Source organism: Thalia democratica, chromosome 9, assembly GCF_965202585.1.
Source record: "Thalia democratica chromosome 9, ktThaDemo2.hap1.1, whole genome shotgun sequence".
Lineage (NCBI taxonomy): Eukaryota > Metazoa > Chordata > Thaliacea > Salpida > Salpidae > Thalia > Thalia democratica.
Window position 1 is genome coordinate 39,082,511 of NC_139173.1, and position 12,709 is coordinate 39,095,219.

Here is a 12,709-nt window from a genome sequence, read left to right on the forward strand (position 1 = left end):
CTTTGAAAATAGCGAAATTATGAGGTTTTGAAAACAAGGCATTTTAGAATTAAGTTTTTTACTTTTTTAAAAAGTTCAAAAAGATAATAGGGTCCAGCGCGATTCGACGATCCGGACGACTGCCCGGGAAAGTTTTGTCCGGGAATGGCGCGCGAAAACCCGTTCCGGGGGTCCCGTGGGGACCCCAAAACACCGGTTTTCGGGTGAAAAGGTCCGTTTTTGGACTTTATTTCTGTCCGAAAAAAAGTAAAAATCGAGTATGGGCCTTTTCCAACGTCGACTTTCGTCGGAAAAAAGTAAAAGTAAAGTTGAAATAAAAGCTCTTTTCCGCAATTCGACCCTTGGTTTTTCGACGGAAAAAGTAAAAGTAAAAATCGAAATAAGCTTACATACCGTAATTCAATGTTGGTTTTTCGACGAAAAAAGTAAAAGTAAAAATCGAAAACCGCTCAAATACCTCGATTCATCATTGGTTTTACTTTGAAAAAAGTAAAAGTTAGAAGTCGGAAATGGCAGTTTTCGAGCAGTTCAAGGCCGGTAGAGGGCGAAAATGGGCTTTTTTATAATTTAGCTTTGAAAATAGCGAAATTATGAGGTTTTGAAAACAAGGCATTTTAGAATTAAGTTTTTTACTTTTTTAAAAAGTTCAAAAAGATAATAGGGTCCAGCGCGATTCGACGATCCGGACGACTGCCCGGGAAAGTTTTGTCCGGGAATGGCGCGCGAAAACCCGTTCCGGGGGTCCCGTGGGGACCCCAAAACACCGGTTTTCGGGTGAAAAGGTCCGTTTTTGGACTTTATTTCTGTCCGAAAAAAAGTAAAAATCGAGTATGGGCCTTTTCCAACGTCGACTTTCGTCGGAAAAAAGTAAAAGTAAAGTTGAAATAAAAGCTCTTTTCCGCAATTCGACCCTTGGTTTTTCGACGGAAAAAGTAAAAGTAAAAATCGAAATAAGCTTACATACCGTAATTCAATGTTGGTTTTTCGACGAAAAAAGTAAAAGTAAAAATCGAAAACCGCTCAAATACCTCGATTCATCATTGGTTTTACTTTGAAAAAAGTAAAAGTTAGAAGTCGGAAATGGCAGTTTTCGAGCAGTTCAAGGCCGGTAGAGGGCGAAAATGGGCTTTTTTATAATTTAGCTTTGAAAATAGCGAAATTATGAGGTTTTGAAAACAAGGCATTTTAGAATTAAGTTTTTTACTTTTTTAAAAAGTTCAAAAAGATAATAGGGTCCAGCGCGATTCGACGATCCGGACGACTGCCCGGGAAAGTTTTGTCCGGGAATGGCGCGCGAAAACCCGTTCCGGGGGTCCCGTGGGGACCCCAAAACACCGGTTTTCGGGTGAAAAGGTCCGTTTTTGGACTTTATTTCTGTCCGAAAAAAAGTAAAAATCGAGTATGGGCCTTTTCCAACGTCGACTTTCGTCGGAAAAAAGTAAAAGTAAAGTTGAAATAAAAGCTCTTTTCCGCAATTCGACCCTTGGTTTTTCGACGGAAAAAGTAAAAGTAAAAATCGAAATAAGCTTACATACCGTAATTCAATGTTGGTTTTTCGACGAAAAAAGTAAAAGTAAAAATCGAAAACCGCTCAAATACCTCGATTCATCATTGGTTTTACTTTGAAAAAAGTAAAAGTTAGAAGTCGGAAATGGCAGTTTTCGAGCAGTTCAAGGCCGGTAGAGGGCGAAAATGGGCTTTTTTATAATTTAGCTTTGAAAATAGCGAAATTATGAGGTTTTGAAAACAAGGCATTTTAGAATTAAGTTTTTTACTTTTTTAAAAAGTTCAAAAAGATAATAGGGTCCAGCGCGATTCGACGATCCGGACGACTGCCCGGGAAAGTTTTGTCCGGGAATGGCGCGCGAAAACCCGTTCCGGGGGTCCCGTGGGGACCCCAAAACACCGGTTTTCGGGTGAAAAGGTCCGTTTTTGGACTTTATTTCTGTCCGAAAAAAAGTAAAAATCGAGTATGGGCCTTTTCCAACGTCGACTTTCGTCGGAAAAAAGTAAAAGTAAAGTTGAAATAAAAGCTCTTTTCCGCAATTCGACCCTTGGTTTTTCGACGGAAAAAGTAAAAGTAAAAATCGAAATAAGCTTACATACCGTAATTCAATGTTGGTTTTTCGACGAAAAAAGTAAAAGTAAAAATCGAAAACCGCTCAAATACCTCGATTCATCATTGGTTTTACTTTGAAAAAAGTAAAAGTTAGAAGTCGGAAATGGCAGTTTTCGAGCAGTTCAAGGCCGGTAGAGGGCGAAAATGGGCTTTTTTATAATTTAGCTTTGAAAATAGCGAAATTATGAGGTTTTGAAAACAAGGCATTTTAGAATTAAGTTTTTTACTTTTTTAAAAAGTTCAAAAAGATAATAGGGTCCAGCGCGATTCGACGATCCGGACGACTGCCCGGGAAAGTTTTGTCCGGGAATGGCGCGCGAAAACCCGTTCCGGGGGTCCCGTGGGGACCCCAAAACACCGGTTTTCGGGTGAAAAGGTCCGTTTTTGGACTTTATTTCTGTCCGAAAAAAAGTAAAAATCGAGTATGGGCCTTTTCCAACGTCGACTTTCGTCGGAAAAAAGTAAAAGTAAAGTTGAAATAAAAGCTCTTTTCCGCAATTCGACCCTTGGTTTTTCGACGGAAAAAGTAAAAGTAAAAATCGAAATAAGCTTACATACCGTAATTCAATGTTGGTTTTTCGACGAAAAAAGTAAAAGTAAAAATCGAAAACCGCTCAAATACCTCGATTCATCATTGGTTTTACTTTGAAAAAAGTAAAAGTTAGAAGTCGGAAATGGCAGTTTTCGAGCAGTTCAAGGCCGGTAGAGGGCGAAAATGGGCTTTTTTATAATTTAGCTTTGAAAATAGCGAAATTATGAGGTTTTGAAAACAAGGCATTTTAGAATTAAGTTTTTTACTTTTTTAAAAAGTTCAAAAAGATAATAGGGTCCAGCGCGATTCGACGATCCGGACGACTGCCCGGGAAAGTTTTGTCCGGGAATGGCGCGCGAAAACCCGTTCCGGGGGTCCCGTGGGGACCCCAAAACACCGGTTTTCGGGTGAAAAGGTCCGTTTTTGGACTTTATTTCTGTCCGAAAAAAAGTAAAAATCGAGTATGGGCCTTTTCCAACGTCGACTTTCGTCGGAAAAAAGTAAAAGTAAAGTTGAAATAAAAGCTCTTTTCCGCAATTCGACCCTTGGTTTTTCGACGGAAAAAGTAAAAGTAAAAATCGAAATAAGCTTACATACCGTAATTCAATGTTGGTTTTTCGACGAAAAAAGTAAAAGTAAAAATCGAAAACCGCTCAAATACCTCGATTCATCATTGGTTTTACTTTGAAAAAAGTAAAAGTTAGAAGTCGGAAATGGCAGTTTTCGAGCAGTTCAAGGCCGGTAGAGGGCGAAAATGGGCTTTTTTATAATTTAGCTTTGAAAATAGCGAAATTATGAGGTTTTGAAAACAAGGCATTTTAGAATTAAGTTTTTTACTTTTTTAAAAAGTTCAAAAAGATAATAGGGTCCAGCGCGATTCGACGATCCGGACGACTGCCCGGGAAAGTTTTGTCCGGGAATGGCGCGCGAAAACCCGTTCCGGGGGTCCCGTGGGGACCCCAAAACACCGGTTTTCGAGTGAAAAGGTCCGTTTTTGGACTTTATTTCTGTCCGAAAAAAAGTAAAAATCGAGTATGGGCCTTTTCCAACGTCGACTTTCGTCGGAAAAAAGTAAAAGTAAAGTTGAAATAAAAGCTCTTTTCCGCAATTCGACCCTTGGTTTTTCGACGGAAAAAGTAAAAGTAAAAATCGAAATAAGCTTACATACCGTAATTCAATGTTGGTTTTTCGACGAAAAAAGTAAAAGTAAAAATCGAAAACCGCTCAAATACCTCGATTCATCATTGGTTTTACTTTGAAAAAAGTAAAAGTTAGAAGTCGGAAATGGCAGTTTTCGAGCAGTTCAAGGCCGGTAGAGGGCGAAAATGGGCTTTTTTATAATTTAGCTTTGAAAATAGCGAAATTATGAGGTTTTGAAAACAAGGCATTTTAGAATTAAGTTTTTTACTTTTTTAAAAAGTTCAAAAAGATAATAGGGTCCAGCGCGATTCGACGATCCGGACGACTGCCCGGGAAAGTTTTGTCCGGGAATGGCGCGCGAAAACCCGTTCCGGGGGTCCCGTGGGGACCCCAAAACACCGGTTTTCGGGTGAAAAGGTCCGTTTTTGGACTTTATTTCTGTCCGAAAAAAAGTAAAAATCGAGTATGGGCCTTTTCCAACGTCGACTTTCGTCGGAAAAAAGTAAAAGTAAAGTTGAAATAAAAGCTCTTTTCCGCAATTCGACCCTTGGTTTTTCGACGGAAAAAGTAAAAGTAAAAATCGAAATAAGCTTACATACCGTAATTCAATGTTGGTTTTTCGACGAAAAAAGTAAAAGTAAAAATCGAAAACCGCTCAAATACCTCGATTCATCATTGGTTTTACTTTGAAAAAAGTAAAAGTTAGAAGTCGGAAATGGCAGTTTTCGAGCAGTTCAAGGCCGGTAGAGGGCGAAAATGGGCTTTTTTATAATTTAGCTTTGAAAATAGCGAAATTATGAGGTTTTGAAAACAAGGCATTTTAGAATTAAGTTTTTTACTTTTTTAAAAAGTTCAAAAAGATAATAGGGTCCAGCGCGATTCGACGATCCGGACGACTGCCCGGGAAAGTTTTGTCCGGGAATGGCGCGCGAAAACCCGTTCCGGGGGTCCCGTGGGGACCCCAAAACACCGGTTTTCGGGTGAAAAGGTCCGTTTTTGGACTTTATTTCTGTCCGAAAAAAAGTAAAAATCGAGTATGGGCCTTTTCCAACGTCGACTTTCGTCGGAAAAAAGTAAAAGTAAAGTTGAAATAAAAGCTCTTTTCCGCAATTCGACCCTTGGTTTTTCGACGGAAAAAGTAAAAGTAAAAATCGAAATAAGCTTACATACCGTAATTCAATGTTGGTTTTTCGACGAAAAAAGTAAAAGTAAAAATCGAAAACCGCTCAAATACCTCGATTCATCATTGGTTTTACTTTGAAAAAAGTAAAAGTTAGAAGTCGGAAATGGCAGTTTTCGAGCAGTTCAAGGCCGGTAGAGGGCGAAAATGGGCTTTTTTATAATTTAGCTTTGAAAATAGCGAAATTATGAGGTTTTGAAAACAAGGCATTTTAGAATTAAGTTTTTTACTTTTTTAAAAAGTTCAAAAAGATAATAGGGTCCAGCGCGATTCGACGATCCGGACGACTGCCCGGGAAAGTTTTGTCCGGGAATGGCGCGCGAAAACCCGTTCCGGGGGTCCCGTGGGGACCCCAAAACACCGGTTTTCGGGTGAAAAGGTCCGTTTTTGGACTTTATTTCTGTCCGAAAAAAAGTAAAAATCGAGTATGGGCCTTTTCCAACGTCGACTTTCGTCGGAAAAAAGTAAAAGTAAAGTTGAAATAAAAGCTCTTTTCCGCAATTCGACCCTTGGTTTTTCGACGGAAAAAGTAAAAGTAAAAATCGAAATAAGCTTACATACCGTAATTCAATGTTGGTTTTTCGACGAAAAAAGTAAAAGTAAAAATCGAAAACCGCTCAAATACCTCGATTCATCATTGGTTTTACTTTGAAAAAAGTAAAAGTTAGAAGTCGGAAATGGCAGTTTTCGAGCAGTTCAAGGCCGGTAGAGGGCGAAAATGGGCTTTTTTATAATTTAGCTTTGAAAATAGCGAAATTATGAGGTTTTGAAAACAAGGCATTTTAGAATTAAGTTTTTTACTTTTTTAAAAAGTTCAAAAAGATAATAGGGTCCAGCGCGATTCGACGATCCGGACGACTGCCCGGGAAAGTTTTGTCCGGGAATGGCGCGCGAAAACCCGTTCCGGGGGTCCCGTGGGGACCCCAAAACACCGGTTTTCGGGTGAAAAGGTCCGTTTTTGGACTTTATTTCTGTCCGAAAAAAAGTAAAAATCGAGTATGGGCCTTTTCCAACGTCGACTTTCGTCGGAAAAAAGTAAAAGTAAAGTTGAAATAAAAGCTCTTTTCCGCAATTCGACCCTTGGTTTTTCGACGGAAAAAGTAAAAGTAAAAATCGAAATAAGCTTACATACCGTAATTCAATGTTGGTTTTTCGACGAAAAAAGTAAAAGTAAAAATCGAAAACCGCTCAAATACCTCGATTCATCATTGGTTTTACTTTGAAAAAAGTAAAAGTTAGAAGTCGGAAATGGCAGTTTTCGAGCAGTTCAAGGCCGGTAGAGGGCGAAAATGGGCTTTTTTATAATTTAGCTTTGAAAATAGCGAAATTATGAGGTTTTGAAAACAAGGCATTTTAGAATTAAGTTTTTTACTTTTTTAAAAAGTTCAAAAAGATAATAGGGTCCAGCGCGATTCGACGATCCGGACGACTGCCCGGGAAAGTTTTGTCCGGGAATGGCGCGCGAAAACCCGTTCCGGGGGTCCCGTGGGGACCCCAAAACACCGGTTTTCGGGTGAAAAGGTCCGTTTTTGGACTTTATTTCTGTCCGAAAAAAAGTAAAAATCGAGTATGGGCCTTTTCCAACGTCGACTTTCGTCGGAAAAAAGTAAAAGTAAAGTTGAAATAAAAGCTCTTTTCCGCAATTCGACCCTTGGTTTTTCGACGGAAAAAGTAAAAGTAAAAATCGAAATAAGCTTACATACCGTAATTCAATGTTGGTTTTTCGACGAAAAAAGTAAAAGTAAAAATCGAAAACCGCTCAAATACCTGCAGGTAATTGAAACACTCCAAGATAAGTTGGAGCTTGACGACAAAAAATAATCGGTGAGAAAAATACCCGTAGTTGTGTTACCAAAAGCGGGTTAGTTGTTTAATAATTAGTAGTAAATTAAAAAGTCTAGGTTAAAGTACAGATAGATATAAATAAAAAAAACGCTCAAAAAATTAAAAGATTCACCTAAATTATTTTTTACGTATAATTATTTAGTTTAATTTCTAGAACTAATGAAATCATATGAGTTAATAAAAACGTGATTGTTGTTTTAGAGTATCAAACCGAAACTGAATGCAGATGCTTCTCATCAAAACCTGCCTGATCAAAACGCATATGTAATGCCTGATGTCGTTAAATAGCGTTCAACTATTTACATACATTAAGGACGGTTTAATCATATTTCATAATATAAACATTATACACAAATTAAGTATTAAATATTCTGATTAAATCAGGTAGCTTACGAACTAAAGTGTGTGTGAAAGATGTTACTCAGTTACCACCTAGAATATAATATCAATCAAAAAATAATAAATATAGAATCTATTTAAAAATAAACCACAATTAATTTAACTGTTGTGGAATGACAGTTTTGAGACTAACAACAATTTAGTTCATTACTGAAAACTTAGTCAATATCTATTCTCTTAATGTTGACTATAAAACTTTACTTACAATTGTTTACATATAGTTTGATAGATGTAAGTAAAAACTGCAAATTTTTAATCAACATTAAACAAATCGTAACGTAGTTTTAATCAAAAAACAGACAATATATTTAAACGAGATCAAATCAACAAACTAGCTGCTATTATATTTACATAAGCGAGTCATTTAAAGAAACCACCGAGATAACTTCTGCTTGACTCGCGGTTTAGCACAAAGAGATCGGCGTTAGGGTTCAATTCGGATCTGTTTTCTGAAATAAAAATTAAAATATTTACGATTTGAGCAATTCAGAATACAGTTTTATGTTTAAAAAATAGAATGAAAAGTAAAGAAAAATTCTAATCAGAACTGTTTCAGGACTTATGAAACTAATTGTTTGTATTTAATCTATGCAAAACAAATATTTTTTTATTATACTTTTAACGTTTAAAATAGACTAATTAACATTTTAGTAGATACATATTGCAACTTACCTGATTTAGGTTCATCAGGAATTTTTCTCATTGATTGTTTCTTATTGTCAATTTCAAACTTATCTTGAATTGTTTCAACTATCTGTAATATTTTATACAATGTTAAAAAACTATTATGAACCTTTATAAACTTATAGCTTTATAAAATAAACTTACTTTGAAAATTAAACTAAATACTAGTTTCCCTAACAAATGTATTAATCTTATATTACTAAAATAATAAAACATTTATCAATGTCCAACTCTTGCATTTCGATGTATAAGTTTTATTTATTTACAAACTAAATAGTTTAGTGTTTACAATTTTTAACATTAAGGTTTAAATTACTTACATATTGGAAACCTTTGATAAAAGAGTTTAACCTAAAATAACTTGTAACTTCGCATTATAGATAAAAACTCACACCAATTAGTTCCTTTTTGCCGCATTTATGTTTTTTCAAACCATGAAACTTGATCATTTCATCAAATTTTACAAATCCATCTTCGTTTATCTGTTGATATTAAATAAAAAATATAATTTAGTACTTATATTTTGTAATACGAAAGAATTATGTAACATAATTACTTTAGATTGATGTATATGTAATGTTTCTCAGTCGTTAGTCAATGAATAATTAAATTCATATGTTTTCACATAATTAAGTATTTTGTGTTAATTTCACAGTTAGATATATATTCGTAAATACATTATTAGAAAAATAATGTACTTACGATCATCCTAAAATAAGGACTTTCGGAAATATGGTGTTGTTTAAACCAATGACCTGTGAAAAAAAATATTGATGAAACAAATATAATGACACGCACGATGGATATTCATTAACAAAACAGTCTCAAATAAACTTAATTGTTGATTATACAAAATACTGTATACAAAATATTGATTTGGTAACAATGTAAAGCAATATGTATTTTATTTGTATTAAAAATAAAGCAATAAAGTTTTATGCCAAAAAATATTGACATCAACATTGATAACATATATCTTATAAATATTACTCGTTTATACCATAATACGTAGACTAGTGAAAAAAAATTTCAATGCACTGATTGTTTTTTAAACTTATATACCTAAAAAAAATAGCTTTACTTTAATACTTAAAATCAAAAAAATATTTTTTTATGATAACTGTCTTTCTCTATTAAATAATGATCAAAATAAACTCACAGAAGGCGTTTAATCTCATCCAATCTTTCTTCTGGAATTAACTCTGTTTATAATTGTTAGAAATTAGTAGCAAGTATTTAGTTTAGTCTTATCAATATAGTTTAAACTGTTTTTGTATACTGAATAAGGTTTTTAACTATGAGTAACAATAAAAATTGTGGGTTCAAGTTTAAGTATTACATATTGAAAAGTATAACTTAATAAAAGTTAAAGATAACTTAAGTTGTTCATAAGTAAATAAAATCTGTAAAACTTTTATTATTATAGGTTAACAAAGATATAGGTAACAAAAGAGCACAATCCGTTTCTGACAAAAATACTTTTTAAGAAGTTCGAATATAAGCTTTTATATTATATTAACGTTAATAAGTTTTATTGTTTAACTTAATTTTAAGTTTTAAATAACATAAGGTCAAAAAAATTTATAGGTTATAGAGCAATTTAAGATACTGAACAGTTCAACCTAAAACAATTTAGTAAAGTTTTATTTTCAAAAACTGCCGATCGCCGGACTCGATCTCGCTACCTCCGGCTCACTGAGCGGGTAGACAATCACTGCACTACACAACCACCTGTGAGTTGACCTTAATGCTGGTATATAAAGTTACTTAATGCTTTGATTTTTACAAAACAACTAAAGAGATATCAATTGCTAGAGGAGAAATATTATATTTAATTCTTTTAAGACTCTATGTTGCCAACTATGTTTCGTTAAGAGACCTCGTAAGTGCAAAAAAATATAAGTAACTTTAATTTTAAACAAGTTTATTTAGCTATTGCTTTCTAACTTTACTATAAATATTTGTTATACTCTTCACTTGAAATACACGTACAAAGATATGGCTGTTTGTTTTGTACAAAACTTTTACGCGAATTTTGATATTTGAAAATCTTTCATTCAAAAGCTGCATAAGCAGATGTACTTATTAAACGCAGTTTTTATTTTTGTTGCTTAAATCTAAATGAAAGAAGTAAACTTATTAAACGCTTCGATAATCAGAAAAATTTAAAATATGTTGATAACAAATATTTCTGCCACATTTTAATTTCAGCTTTAAACTTCTGTTTAAACTTAAAGGTTTTTATAAACAGTTAAATGTCTAAAAACCAAACAAACATTAATGTAAAAACTATATAACTTATTTACAACAATAAATGTGTAACACAAGAGTAAACTAACAAATATATTTATTAAAATAAAAGTGCACTTTTCCTTTCATTAAACCAAGTTGACTTTTTTAGAACAAATTTTTATTAAACCTTATTTTATGTTTGTTTTAGTAAACTTCTATTAGTTTTAATATTCAACACCATAAACATTTCAGATCAATTACATTTATGCTGCAATAAACATGTGAATAAATGTTTATACGGACACCAAGGGGTAACTTAACTTTACAAAATATATTAACACGTACAAAACTATTAATGAAACTGTTAGTCAAAGTAAGTATTGTTTAATTAACTGTAAAAGAACTAACTAAATTAGTAGACTTTATAAAAAAGATGTCTTCTTCTAAGTAGACTGTAATTATTTAAAGTTATGCAAATTTTTATGCAACAAAATTGAATGATTATGAACGAGTAAAGCTTTTTTTTTTGATTTTTTTCATTTTCGTTTTAAACTTGGCAATAATTAAAAATAAGCATTTCCATCGTTCTTTGCGGAAAATTTCATGCTAAAAAACACCAAAAAAGTTATTAAAACGATGAAAAATAAGCAAAATAGAGCTTTAAAACTTCAAAGCTTTGAATTTGAACTATTTGGTTTTTCTAATACCTTTAAAACTTGTAGGTTTTTGCACTTGAAAGCCGATGAGCATATGTTTGACCAACTTTGAAGTCTTCTACTTGCCATAATTTGGAAAAATGTCACATTTCAACACAATTGTCAACTTCTGCTAGAAGCTTCTTGTATCAACAATGGGTAATTTCCCAGTTTTGTGATTTTTGTTTCTTTTCAGAGAATTTCAACGCAAATTTGGAGAAATAACTAGAAATTTCAAACGAACAATGTTTAAGCGTTGACTAAGTAATCGACGGTTTTCAAAATGAGAGTTACTATAAAAGAAATGTTAAGCATATTAATTCTCAATATGAACTACTATATTTTTTTAGAAGTATGGACATGGACAACTCGAGCAATTCATCTGAAGAAAATGAGAGCATATATCGGCTATAAATTACTTTTGATCCTTTAAAGCAGAAAAGTAAAAGATGACTATTGCGTGCTAACTGATGCAACGATTCGAGAGGTACATAACAAGACACGTGACCTGAGCAAACTCATTCGTAAAGCCAACAAGTGTTTGTCGAGCCCGCAGTTAAACTGGAAAACAAAAGCAGCTCTCGGTTGCTGTCGAAAGCTAGTTTGCGTCTTTCTACTGTGCTTAAAATTGCAAAGTAAGATGTTACAAGAGAGAGAGAGTATGAAGATAAGATACTAGTGTCTTTCAAATTGATTGACAGCAAATTTATGCTTAGATATAAGACATTAGAAAACATATAATATACATTAACAATCGTGAAGACTTAAACCTTGGCTTAAATGGCACTACAAAAACTGTTATTTAAAACAACTCAAATATAACCTCAAGTTAAAACGTTAAATGTTTGTATCTGTTAGTTTAAGTAAGATACACCTTATCCATTACTTATTATGTACATACAATTAGTCTTATTTAAAACAAAGTTAATAATTTACAATCCAAAAGATATGTCCATATACAACTAATGTGTAAGTAAAAATTACTTAGTTTATATTGTATGCGACTACAGGGTCATGACGTAATAATTGTAAGTAGGTGAAAACAAAAAATATTACAAAATTACCTGAAAATTTGTGGACATGTAAGTGTCTAATTTAAAAGATGTCCAAACTTTATTTATACAATTTAAGACTTAAATACTTACTTATGTAAATGGAGAATTTTAGCTTAGTTTCTGTCTAAGTGGCATAAACCTTCCACATACTTAAACCTTAGATATACTACTTACAAAAGTATATAGTTCTGTACCATTAAGAATGCAATGAACCAACATTAATAACATATTTTACACAACCATCGTTTACCTCTTTCAAGGCTAACGACGCTTAAATCTCAGTAAGTAATCTACTAGTGTAAATCAAACAAATGATACAGGAACTGATCCAAGTAAAACATCAAAAAAAGTTAAGAACTGCTGGTCTAAGGTATAATTTAGTACTAAACTAAGAATTTATTTGCTGTTTATGAGACTAGGTCACTTAAATAATATAACTTTTTGAATTGCAATAGAATGATACTGATAAAGTAAACTACAACGAAAAAATGTTGTGTTACTTTTGAATAATTCGAATCACTAATGGATATATACTATTAAACATATCTGTAAATAACACTAAAACTCTGTTCAGTCTTTACTTAACTTTGAGCTATAAGTAGAATCAAATTACTTAACAAAGTACAATACAAACAAAACAATAAAGCTAAGGCTTGTTTAAACAATAACATAAAATAGATAGAAGACTACTCTATCTTATTAGGTTAACTAACTGGTATGTACAACTGGTAAATTTATGAGACAAAATACAATAGAACGATATTAGTAAATCAAATTACAGTAAGTGAAGTGTTCTATATAGAATAATAAATTGATTGTCTACTCCAA